Source organism: Pinus tabuliformis, chromosome Q, assembly GCF_031772625.1.
Source record: "Pinus tabuliformis cultivar Carrire ecotype Pingquan chromosome Q, CPIR1, whole genome shotgun sequence".
Lineage (NCBI taxonomy): Eukaryota > Viridiplantae > Streptophyta > Pinopsida > Pinales > Pinaceae > Pinus > Pinus tabuliformis.
The window spans coordinates 1,209,067,608-1,209,081,632 of NC_142296.1; positions in this window are offsets into that span (position 1 = coordinate 1,209,067,608).

The following is a 14,025-nucleotide window of genomic DNA, read 5'->3' on the forward strand; positions in this document are numbered from 1 at the left end:
TAGTCCTCCTTCTCATGGAAATTTTCACAAAATTTTGAACCCTTTGGCTCCAACACATATCTTTTTTGAAGGTAATATGGCTAACATTTCAGAAACTATTTCGGTGAACATTTCCAAGAATCCCAACGTCATTGAAAATGTATTCATCAAAGCCAATTGTTCCCCTAAAGAGATTAAAATTTATACTAACCTTTTCAAAGAGTTTAGAGATGTATTTGTCTTATGAGGAAATGTCTGGGATTGATCCTAGTATAGTTCAGCATGAGGTCAATACTTATGAAAACACAAAGCCTGTGCATAAAAATCTTTAGTTGGTCAACCCTAGAAAAGCTATAGCCATCAAGGGAGAAGTGGAGAAACTGCTTAAAGCAGGTTTCATCTACCTGGTTCCTCTTACTAAATGGGTTTCGAATCTTGTCCCTATGGACAAAAAACAAGGAACAATTCATGTATGTATTGATTTCAAGGATTTAAATAAATATTTTCCAAAGGACAATTTCCCCATTCCATTTATAGATCAAATTATCAATGATTGTGCTGGAAATGAGATTGTTTCCTTCATGGACGGATTCTCTAGGTATAATCAAATAATAAAGTGTCCTGAAGATCAACATAAAATGGCATTTATTTGTCCTTGGGGTACATTTGTGTATAGGAAAATTCCTTTTGGCCTTAAAAATGTTGGAGCTACTTTCCAGCAGGCTATGTCATATGCTTTCCATGACATCAAGCACATAATCAAGGCTTATTTGGATGATTTAGCTACTCACTCTCGCAAGAGAATGGAACATCCAAAGCATCTTCATTTACCTTTTGAAAGGTGTCGTCATTGTAAAATCCAGTTGAACCTAATAAGTGTTTTTTCGTTGTTACATATGGTTGATTGTTGGGATTCATAATTTATAGTGAAGGGATTTGAGTTGATCCCTTCAAGGTTGAGGCAATACTTCAGTTTCCTCCCCCATCTAATATTCGTCAACTTCAAAGTCTCCAAGGAAAAGCCAACTTTTTAAGGAGGTTTATTGTGAATTATGTTGAGATTACAAAAGGCTTTATGTGTTTACTTAAGAAAGGAGTTCCATTTATTTGGGACAAATTCGCCCAACACTCATTCGATGCTTTGAAAAAGGCATTGACCTTTGCTCCCCTATCAATGAGTCCACATGATTATAACAGATATTATTTTTGTATCTCACAGTGGCAGAATCAACCATATGTATGGTTCTAGTTCAAGAAGACAGTGCCCTTAGAGAACATGTAATTTATTATCTAATTCATGGCTTTGTCGGTCTTGAACTTCGATATTCCCAAGTTCAAAAATTGGACTTAGAAGCAGTACATGTTGTTCAGCGACTATGTCATTATATTTTGCTAAGAAAAACCAGTATAGTTGCTGACATCAATCCATTTCAATTTTTCCTAAGTAGGAGAGTGATTTGGGGAAAATACAATAAATGGATTGTAATTTTACAAAAGTTCGATCTCGAGTTCATGTCAGCGAAATCAAATAAATCTTTGGTTTTTACAAAATTAATTTCGAAATTACCTTGTGAGGAATATTTCACTTTTGAAGAATCATTTCTGAATGAACATCTTTTTCTTACCTCCTCTCAAGATCCTTGGTATGGGGACATCATTGTATATCCCCAAACTTTTAAATTCCCTTAGCCTTCTTCTAAGGACGAACAATGAAAATTATGTCATCTTGCTAAGATTTATCTGATCATTGGTGCCACCTTATATCATTGTGGGGTTGATTCAATCCTTATACATTGTTTGACCTTAGAATAAGATGAGTTAATTTTAAATGATTTTCACACTGGGGCTTGTGGTGGTCATTTGTTTGGGCTTGCAACAGCATAGAATATCTTACATGCATGGTATTTTTGGCCTTCGATTTTATAAGATTGCATTGAAGCGGTCAAAAAATGCCACCCTTTTCAAATCTATAATCCAAAAATGCATGTTCATCCATCTCTTCTCTTTCCTGTTATCACTATTGGTCCATTTGCCAAGTGGGGAATTTATTTTACAAGTTGTCACCTGGCTTCGACTAAGGAACACAAGTACATTATCATGGCAGTAGACTACTTTACAAAGTGGGTCGAAGTTATGCCCACTTTCAATAATGATGGTGAGACAGCAACACTTTTCCTTTTTAATCAAGTTATCTCGTGTTTCGGTATCCCTAAAGAGATTGTCATTGACCATGGTAGTCACTTTTAGAATAAAATGATGTCTGATTTGGCTTCGAAATTGGAATTTCAGCAAGAGCATTTGTCTCCTTATTATCCTCAAGCTAATGGACAAGTTGAAGTCATTAAAAAATCCCTTAAAACCATCCTACAAAGGAAGATTAATCAATCCAATTCCAACTAGCACATCATGCTTTATCCTGCTTTATGGGCATATTGAATGTCTATTAAGACTACCATGAGGTTCACTCCTTTTCAGTTAGTCTATGTTTTGGAATCAATATTTCCCATAGAATGTGAGATTCCATCTCTTAAGTTGGCAGTCCAACTTCTTCCGAACACCTCAAGTTTAGAAGAATGCCTTGTTCACTTGGAACATCTTGATGAGCAACGTTGAGATGTTGCCACAATGAATGAGGCTAATAAGAAAAGAGTTAAATTTCAATATGATAAATGTGTTCGACCTAGGGTTTTCTCTAAATGTGACCTTGTCTTAGTCTATGACCAAGATAAAGACACCTTGGGGGTAGGAAAGTTCAAACCTATGTGGTACAGTCCTTTCATTGTCAAATGGGTCTTGAAGAAGGGTGCCTATGAGTTAGTTGATTTCGAAAGGAATGTGTTGTCAAAGACTAGAAATGGGCTTTATCTCAAGAAGTATTATGTTTAGGCTCTTGCCTAAGCATTTTCTTTGTTATGTAAATATTATACATAGTTTTGGTTTTTATCTATAAGTATTGTGGTGACGATGGTGTTTTTGATCCGATTTAGTAGGTATCGACAGATGATTCGGTGTATTTAGGATTCGCAGATGGTGCCAGTAGGAACACAATGAATCTAGCTTTTGCGGTATGGGTAATTCATTATCCATCTAGTCAGTTGTTGGTCACAAGAGGCATATGTATTGGTCCTGCTTCTAATAATATGGTTGAATACAATTTCATTATCAATTTACTTTCTGAGGCAATATCTTATGGTATTGAATCATTAGTGGTATACTTGGATTCACAATTAGTGGTGTAGCAGTGAAATAACATTTTTCATGTGAGAGATCCTTCATTACATCGTTAATTTGTGAGAGTGAGATTATTGCAAATATCATTTAAGTTTTTCACATTTATTCATATTCCACAATCAGATAATGCATTTGTTGATTCTATAGCTAATACATCATTGGGTTGGCACATCAATCATTCATCACAATGAATCAAAACGTCAAACAATAATTTGCATATATGATAAATTCATCCCAAAGTATTTGTATATATAGATAGATAGATAGATAAGTTTCAAAAATATTATAAAATGTGGACAAATGTCCTGCAAAATTAGGGTTGATGCTCAATCATGTCTAAGAAAAGACCAGTGTAATATAAAACCTAAGGTTGAGGGCCCTGCCCTGGATGAGCCTCTTAGTAGAAGATGATGGAATTTGCCACTCATCGAAAGAGTCGCACCCATTCACGCAGTACTCTGACCACTTGTGTTATATATCTAGGGGGGATAATATGGGGTACCAAGGGAGGTACCCAAGGTAATAATATAATAATGGGATGGGCCATAGTAATAAATAAGGTGGTTAACCCATATCATGTAAGGGACCACAAGTAGTTAGTAATAATGTAATGGGCCCATGGTATTAGTTGATGGTATGAGGGAACCATGGTAATGACCCATGGTATTGTATGTATGAGGCCTATATAGAGGCTAGAGACTCCATGTGAAGGAATAAGGGAAGGATTATTGTATGAACATGCATATGGCTTGTGGAGTGTTCTCCTTCCTTAAGGAGTGAATATATGGTGTTGCCCTACCTTAAGGGTTTGATCAATAAAGAGAATCATTTCTATCTATTTCGATCTTATTATTCTTGAATTTATTTCTATTATCATATATTTTTGGGTTAGATCTATAACAAGTGGTATCAGAGCTATAACAAGTGGTATCAGAGCACTTTCTTGGGCAAGAGTGGAGAATTTTTATTTTATTTTTTGCAGGATTTCGGGGGCGGCGAGTTTGCAGATCAGATCTGTATGTTTTGGTGCAAGATCTGCAAAATATAATTGCATATCTGGATTCTATGTGAAAAAATACCCGATTTCAAAAAAAAAATCGGCTGAATCGGAGTCTGGATGAAGGAGATATCACTGATCTAAAAATCAGTGGTGTTGCAGACAATTTTTCGGGGCAGCGAATTTGCGGTGCAGATCTGGACGTCCTAGCACAAGATCTGCAAAATCTAATTGCAGATCTGGATTCTTTGTGAAAAAATACCCAATTTCAAAAAAAAATCAATTGAATCGGAGTCCAGATGAGGGAGATATCGTTGATTTAAAATCATCTCTTTTTTGCAAAAATTGTGGTGACGGCGGGAGAGTAGCAGTGCAGATCTGAAAATCCAGTGTCTGGATTAGGATTTCTATCACATGGGCAGATGAAGAATGGTTTTTCCATTTCCGAAAATAAGTCATAATAGGAATTCTGAGCAATATTGACGGAATTGTGACCATTTCAAATTTTCGCCAATTTTTTTGTGATGGCGGCCCTAGGTCAGAATTTCACGAACTTGTATAAATTTGATGGCTCTCATCCAGCCAAATGGATAGTACAAATGGAGAAATATTTTAAATTGAATTACATCATGGATGATGAGACTCAGTTGAGTGTGGGAAAACTGTACTTGGACAATGAAAGACGGCAATGGTGGCAATGGCATCAACGTTGCTATCGAAGGCCCTTGACTTGGGACACATTCACAAAAGATCTTATGGACCACTTTGACCGTAAAGCTAATCTTGTGGATAAGCTCACACAGACAGACACACAACCTAGCAAAGATGTTATTTTAAAGAAGGAAACCAATGAACCTAAAGGGTTATTTTCTGCTAGTATCTCCTTATTGCAGGTTCATGGATTGATTCAGAAAGAGAAGATCATTGTTTCTATAAATCCTAGTTTCAAGCATAATTTCATCAACGTTAATTTGGCAAAAAAATTGCAAATTCCAGCAAAACACATTGAAAACACACAAGTGGATAATGAGGATGTTCTAGTGTATAAGGATTTGAAGATTTCTATGGAGAAGTATGTGTTGCATGGTGATTTTTATACTTCAGAGATGGATAATATGGATGTTTTTTTGGGATATCCTTGGATGGAATATGCGGGTACTATCAATATTAATGTGCAGAAGAAATTCCTGAAGCTCTGGTATAAAAAGAAGAAAATTACATTACAAGATATTTCCATCAATAAACAGGTAGAGTACATGGAGGTTGAAGCAGAAGATGTTCCAGGGACTGACATATCAGATGATGAGCCTTTGATGATCGACAATCAAACACAAACAGAGGCTAAAGCAGAAAAGGTTACAGGTACATCAGATGAGGGCTCAGTGGTTGAAGTCATATTGGAAAAGAAGACACCACAACAGGCACCACAGTAGGGTGAATTAAAGAAAAAGACACCGTGGATTAAAACTTCAACATATCATCACCCACATCACCCTGCAAGACAACCATCAAGATGGCAACCAATTAGCCACACGGACAACAACCCCCGCAGGATAGATAGAGAGGAGCGAAGATCCACCTACTACACATCAACACAGAAGAGCTACCATGGTCAACTTCCATCTCAAGCAAGCGAGGCACCAGCGAGACCGAGGGTTCACCTCTCTCTTGGATGGCTAGATGCACGTGCATGGTACCAGTGGACTACTCTTTTGAGTAGATCTTATTATTTGTGTTCTTCCCATGTTTCGGGGACGAAACATGCTAAGGGGGGTGGAATGTTATATATCTAGGGGGGATAATATGGGGTACCAAGGGAGCTACCCAAGGTATTAATGTAATAATGGGATGGGCCATAGTAATAAATAAGGTGGTTAACCCATATCATGTAAGGGACCACAAGTAGTTAGTAATAACGTAATGGGTCCATGGTATTAGTTGATGGTATGAGGGAACCATGGTAATGACCCATGGTATTGTATGTATGAGGCCTATATAGAGGCTAGAGACTCCATGTAAGGAATAATGTCAAGGATTATTGTATGAATAGGCATATGGTTTGTGGAGTGCTCTCCTTCCTTAAGGAGTGAATGTATGGTGTTGCCCTACCTTAAGGGTTTGATCAATAAAGAATCATTTCATATTATTTATGGGTTTATTTGCATTATCATATATTTCTAGGTTAGATCTATAACAAGTGGTATCAGAGCTATAACAACTTGTCTTTGTATGGCCTCTCGAAGTCCTCTACTACCACCATTGGAACCTAGTGAGCCAAACGCTCCAAGTTCCTTTGTACTGCTCGAAGGACCCTCTCAGACTCAACAGTTCCACCTTATACATCTCTGTCATGATGTCTATGCCTCGGTAGACCTTCAAGTATCATTGGTCCCACATCTACATCATGATCATTATAATCTTGTTGGGATTTTTGTTTCACGAAAAAAAAAATATTCAAATTTCTTGAGATTATCCTTAAAAAACAAAAAATCAAATATGTTAAAAATTTTAAGAAAAAAAAAATTACTAATGTCACTCCATGCAGCCCCCTCACGAAGTGCTAACTATGGGTCCCCTCGGAAGTCCAACCCTACATAAGGGTAGTCCTTAATGGCTATGACTTTTTCTTCCCACTATTATAACTCGTCATCAAATGTCACCTAGGTGACTTGGCCTCCACCAAGTCTCGTCGTTAAGTATGATCATCTAGCCATCCTAGGATCTCTAGGACTACTAATGAGAGTTGTTACTCAAGGTCGCAACGTAGGGATTCACTCAAAGAAAAATGGGCAAAGAATAGCACCACAGCCAAAAAATAGTGTTTTCCCCTGTTGGCATGATGTGAGCTGGTTCTTCATGTTGCCCAAGAGCATTGTGCACCAATCATGTACTATCTGTTTCAAGAACTTTACTGCTAGAAACATCCCAATTCATGAAACTTAATTCAAAGAAGTTGATCCTGGTACCCTGGAAATTGTGAAAAGGATGATCTTTATAGCCAGGTTTTGATATTCTTGATCGATATTTGAGACCCAACCTTTTGAGTACCTGGCACATAGTATACGACAATGTAGCATCGAATTTATGAAAAAATGTTGATTAACATGTTCAGTAATCTGATTTTGGCTCTCATATTATGCACCAGAAAAAAAAAAAATAAATAAATAAATAAATAAAATAAAATAAAATAAAAAAAATAAAATAAAAAATAAAAATAAAAATAAAATAAAATTGAGTGAGCCACAATTTTTAAGACCATTAAATGATTCTTCGTCCTCTAAGACTTGTCTATCAACTTCATTGTGTTTTCTCTCTCTCCAAACCATAAACATCCTAAGGAATTTGACCATCAAAAAATTAATTAAATCATTTAAAATTTGATCTAAATGAAATGGAATATGGTCAATAATTACCTGGAGCTCACGGTTTCCAAATTTGTTGGTGAAATTGGTTGAATTTGCTTGCCAAAGTTTTCTCCCAAAGCTCTCTCCTCAACACTTGAATGGTAAAAATGAGTTGGGTAAGTTCTAAAAATTTGTTTTATAATAAAAAAACTCAAACCCACTTTTATAAAGTCCATTTTTACTTTATTATTTTAATTTCATGAAATTTTTGACCTTGCTTGAAGTGTTGGGAAGGGCCTTTTTCAGGGTAATGAAGACTTTTCTTGTCACTTAGTGATGTTTTCTTGTTGTTTCAATTCCACAATCGTTGACCTATCATGGTAGGTATTGTACTCTAAACTGGCATATAGGCTAAGATCATTTTCCATTGCATTTTTCATCTTGACCTCATACTACGATACTTAGCCACAGGGTCAAACCTACTATGTTGTGATTTTAGCCTTTCTCACTCGTTGTTTCCTGAAATCGTATCATAGTGCTAGAACATTTCCTTCCATGGGCTTCCTATTTAGAAACTCACTAACACATGTTGCCCATGTTACAAGTTTTGTATAGGCTCGGGAGCCCTCTTTAGTCCCACCATGACTTTGTGTTGAAGCCACATTCTTCTTCTTCTCCGCTTTTTCTGGATTTATAACCTAGAGGCTCCCATGTGTTAAGTTGTATTATTTCATTTCATATTGACCACTTGTATCCCTTTTTTTTCCTTAATCTAGCTTCATTAGACTCGTATATAAGCCACTTTTGACCATGACCTTTATGTAAGATCAAGCCATGCATTCATTAGATTTTTCGACTTGACAGCCTTTTCCATGGAGGGAACATTCCTCGAGTGTCGATGACCAGTATCTGCCACCTTTGATTGAGCATAGGATTGTTCCAAACCTAGGAACTAGTGCACTTGCCCTTGACACTTGTTCTCCCCATTGTACTATAGGCATTATTTTATTCTTTTTCAGGCTTTATAATATGAAAAAGACAACAACAACAAAAAATCTACAAAAAAGAGCATGAACACGACAATTTTTTCATCATTTGATGGAAACAAGTGGCATTTGTCTCCCTTGAACGAAGCACTTAAAAATTATTATTTCCTCCATCGGTATGGGACATAGTTTTACTTTAGGGCAGCCAAAACATTGTCTTTGATTCAGTCCTCCACCAGTTGGTTAACTCTTCCAATATCATGTGGAGAGTTTGTTGATTCCTCCTGCATCGCAGACTTATATAAAGTTATTTTATGATGCCATAAAGTCACATTATGTCGTGATTTTGTTCAAGGGAAGTCAACCTTTCATCGGCCATTCTATGGTGTCTCTTGACTCATTTTTGTTGGCCATACTTGGTTTGTCAAGTTATTCTTAGAATCACATCAGTTACTTGGTCCTTTACTTTTGTCAGTTAAGAAGGTCCACATTTACTTCTTACTGGCAGGTTTGTTCTCATCGAATTTGAAAAATTGCTCTGAGAGTAGACCTAGAGTCACACCCTGGCCCTATTTGCATCATGGATAGGTGACCTTGTGCTCAACATCGATCAGTATCATGGGTCTTTCACTGAGTGGTTTCCCTTGTGTTCCACATCATCTTACATTATCACATGTTGGGATTTGTGCAGTAACTTGGTTTCCATTTGACCCTATTGGTGGATTCCTCGCCTCTTTGTGAGCTTTCATTATTAGTTGGTTCAGAGGATTTCTTTTGTGCAGTAGCCACATTTTGTGCACGTCGGAAATGCACTTCGAGGTGGTTACTTCATCTTTATTCATCTAAGTTCTTCGAAGTTATTGGCCTGCGGGTTACACTCATGTGAGTTGATGTGGGATTCCTTAATGCCTTCCTTCTACCAGATCTCTTCCCATTGACTCCAACTCATTCCTCTGGGAATAAGGTCTAGAGTCATTTTTCAGTACCTTAGGGTTTGTAGTCATCAGTGGCAGACTCCTTCGCTATCAACAATGAGAATACATCAATGTATCCTGATTGGTAGATTCTTTCAAATATTCAAATTCAACACATATATTCACACTTTTTAGATTGTATTGGGTACCTTGAAACTCATTGTCATTATTGGTGAGTTGTCTCATGTTTTTTAATAGTATACATCAATGACCGTTAATCAAATGATTTCTCACATGGTCGAGTTCATCTCATTTATTCCCATAGTGTAGAAATGTATCATCTGCAGTCTATGAAGACCTCGGGTTGTGTCAGCACCTTGCTTCACTTGACAGTGACACCTTTCAACTCTATATGTTGCACGCTTTTTCAACAGCATCTTATATGTTAGCACCCTAGTTTATGCAGTACCACTACTCTACTTACATGACTTGTTATTTTTATGAGGATTAGTTATACAACATCTTCGTTCAAACATCCTCCTATATGATACTGAAACATAACTCCATTGTGTTCTTTCGTGGCTATGATCTAATGATCCACTATGTATTCTTCAGCTCATTTTGTACGCATATGTATACATTTTGGATCCTCATTATACTTGATCAGTGCACATGCTTTATTACTTCTAAGCATGGGTATGCCCGCCTCATACATGAGTTTTCTTTTTGACTCCTTCCACAGGTATTTGATGGGCTGGAATTTGGTGATATCCTCCCGAGTTTTCGAATGGGTCCTCTCTCTAAAATTAATATATTCCAGCCATCATGTTCCCTTCTAACCTCATACATTAGCAGGCATCTATTATAGACTTATCAATCAGCACTCCTGTAGATATTATGCTCTTATATGGCCTTAGGCATTCCCTTTACCCTTGCAGACTTGAGTTTATCTTTAAAAAGTATATTTCAAAATCCATACATTACTCTTCCAAATATAAAAACGTGTACATATGCGGCTCCCAAAACACTATACCCATGTGCACATTTTTAAAATTGAAAAAATAAATAAAAGATATTTTTGGAGCGAGGTTTATGAGTTTTACCGAGAGCCCACCTACAGGAGCCCATGGCCTGACTAAAAAAAATCAATTTGAGGTGGTATATATACACCCCTTGGGTAGGCCTAATTTAGATCAGAAGAGAGGTATCGACATTATACTCAATTTCCCCTAGATCAAGTTTTCTTTTCTTGTGCCTCTTGCACTCCTAGTCTCTAGGAAACCCTAGTTTCCTTTGCATAGATGCTCAGTCCCCTTATCTATCATCTCCTTTCATTTATTAGAGAGGTTGTCTTCGTGGTTCGGCCTAGATAGATCCGAAGGAAGGCTTCGCTAGTGTCTTTGGCCTGGATCAGGTTGTATCTATCTTGTACTTATTGTTATTCATTAATAAAAAAACTCATGTCTTGTTCCTGATATATGTTGTCATCTTAGAAATGATAGTATAAATTGTTATTTATGATGATCTAACATATTATTATGCATGTACTTTGAATTATATATTATATCTATGCTTCTGTGATTGATTTGAAGTTCTGCGCATCTTGGAGGAAGCAGAGAGTTTGGACCCTACGGGAACATCTTCAAACATAGGACCCTTGGGTGGATTCCTAATCTCAATTTTTAGTAATTCGAATGTTTGGCATGATGGATTGAGTGTTCTTTGTTGATTGATCTACTTTTCTCTTTTGAGGCTTCCAAACCTCGCCTTAGGGATCATTTCCCGCCAACAAGTACCATACTATGAATACAGGAATGGAGCCCTTCCATCACCTCGTCATCAAAATCAAAGCCGCATTTGTATGAAAATGTGGGGTTGAGAAAGAGTGTTGTTGCATGAATGGGTCGATGAAGCATCGTTGTCGACCGACTATTAATCGCATCCCATAACATCATCTATCTATTAAGCCTAGCATAACCCTTGTCTACATAATAAGCATGAATGGCCTCATTGGCCCTAGCCATGGCCTCATACAAATAAGCCATTGCAGGCTTCTCCACATCTACCAATCTCAGAACCTTTACTATAGGTTCACTAATTGAGCACACTTCTTCTAATCCTTGCCAAAATGTGTTAGTGTACACCATTTTTTCAATGGCTCTCATCTTGTCTCATATTGTATCTACAATCACACCACTCATCAAAAACAAACATTTGCTTCAACTCAAACTAGCATCAAAGAAAAGACTAAAGAGTAATAAAGTTGGTGGCAAAACATGTGATTGCAAGACGTTGCAACTCCTTGTTTCTAGTGTATCTAATGAGGCTATGAACAAAAGCATGGTTATATATAAACTTGGGGATGATCTTAGCCATATCAATCACCTCCTTGATGAAGGAGAGTTTCCCCATTTCTTCAAGCAGTAAATCAATACAATGTGCTACACATGGAGTCCAAAACAATGTGTGGTTCCTCTCCATAAGGATCCTGTCGACAACCACATAATTAGTTGCATTATCTGTTATGACTTGCACCAAATTATACACACCAACTTCCTAGACAAATGCATTTAACAACTCACGTATCTTGGTACATTGTCCTAAAGGTACCATGTGCATCAAGACACCTCCCATGTTTGTTTCAACTCCACCAATCTAGAGTTGATGTCCTGCTTTTATGCTTGAAGGATTGGCCCTTGCAACTCCTCATATGTAGAACTTTTGTACCCTGGGCCAACAATAGCAATAGCATCATACATTGGCCGCCAAAATGGATTACGTTTGGTGATTCTAAGAGGTAAATAACTCCATAAAACACACCTCCCCATAACTCTATTTGCTTCTTGCTTCTCCCTTTTTTAACAACTTATTTTATGGAAGGTTATGCTCCATGTTTGGTTCATGGAACAAAAAAGGATGACCTCCCACTCCCAATAACATCAGCAGGTGATGATGTGGAGCCCCTCCCACTACACTCGACCTCAAACTCAGAAGAAGATATCTTGAAAGATCTACCTGCACTTTCATCCTCGTTTCTTTCTACCTCTTCTTTCTTTATGTCTTTTTCATCAATTACTTCAAGAGATTTTTGTATAAATCTACACTAGATTCCGTACAAATACCAACATCATGTCTAGGGAGTCTAGTCAAATGGTATTTCAATCATGTAATCCCTCCTCTCATCTTCTCTCCACACAATTTGCATGTTAGATATACCTGATTTGTCCCACCATCAAGTTCCCCATACTCCCAAAATCGGTCCAAGGGCTTTGGCATATTTGTAGTGGATTAATCCAAACCTAGGGCACCAAAAAACAAAAAAAATTGGCATTAAACCCCCATACACAAAAAATAACAACCGCCTCATTTTAAAAAATATTTTTTTTACTGCATTATTTGCAATAAAAAATGGCAATAAGAGGATGCATAAGAAAATTTTAAAAAATGAAGCTTGTTGTTCAAATATGGAGAAAACCCTTGCATTGGCTCAGTGGCATGAAAATCATATCAAATGAAAAAAAATAAAAATAAAAAGAAATAACTAAATGTTGGTAGGCAAAGAGGCAAGCAAGCATAACCCTAAATCTATGAAAAAAAGCATTAACATAAGGGTTTTTCAGAACATAAATGTTAATGGAAGAAATAAATTTTGTCTCACTATTCCTAAATATTTGATCCACAAAAAAAATTTAGTTGGTGATGATAATGGTTGTTTGATCCTCAATCCCTCCTTAAAATCCACCACAAAGCTCTTCCCCTTCCTTCTCCAAGACCAACAAAGCAAAATGAGCAATTAAAATGCCAAAAAATTGTTTTGCAGTCGCAACCCAACTTTCTCGACGAGAAATAAGGTATTTGGGTGATATTTTGGTGAAATGTCGCCAATATATCATAAATATCACAATATTTTCAAAACATAAAATATTGTGATATTTAATCAGTGATATATTATTTTGCCGAAAATATCGCGATATCTAATCGGCAATTTATCATTTTGCCAAAAATATTGAGATGTTTACTATATATCATGATATTTTGGCGATACTATCAACACTGTTGTGAAGGAACAAGGATAAATATGTCAAATTCACACCATGGCAGACGAACCAAATATAGAAACGATTGTCATAGACACCAAGGGTTGGAATCCTCAAAAAGTGACCACCCTAATAGTGAAATGGTTGGATTCCCCAATAAAATTTCCACCCTAACAATGAAATGAAGATAGGATTGGCCACCCTAACCATGAAATGGGACTATTTCTTGGATTCCTCAAAATGTTTCCACCTTGGTAATGAAAATGTTTGCATTCTTCAATAAAGTTACCACCTTGACAGTGAAATGGAAAGAGGATTGGCTACCCTAACCATGAAATGGGATCATACCCAGTTGTATAATTAGGCCATCAGAGACGTAGTTGCAAATTCAATGTGTTCATTGGGCCTCCAATGACACGAATCCAAAATTGGGTTAGCGATGGGCATGTAATCCATGTAAAGTTCCTAAGTGGAACCTTGAGCAATGAGCAGTGACGGTCTGAATGTGGGAAATGGTTTTGAGTTTTCTTTTTCTTT